Below are 202 nucleotides of genomic sequence, written 5' to 3'. Positions count from 1 at the left end.
ATTTTTATGTAAGTATGGCATCCTCACACAGCGTACGTTTATCTGAGAACATGATACGTTCAGCTATAGCACCCTTTCGGTGCCTAACTGCCATTCCACCAGAAGGAAGCATGAGGGATAGGATACTTCCTGGTCGCCCAAACCTAGACAGGGGAAGCCAAGAGGCAGAGGACGAGTTCGAACCACGAACCTTTCGATCATT

This window comes from Opisthorchis viverrini, assembly GCF_000715545.1.
Source record: "Opisthorchis viverrini unplaced genomic scaffold opera_v5_583, whole genome shotgun sequence".
NCBI lineage: Eukaryota > Metazoa > Platyhelminthes > Trematoda > Opisthorchiida > Opisthorchiidae > Opisthorchis > Opisthorchis viverrini.
This window is presented reverse-complemented; position numbering follows the sequence as displayed.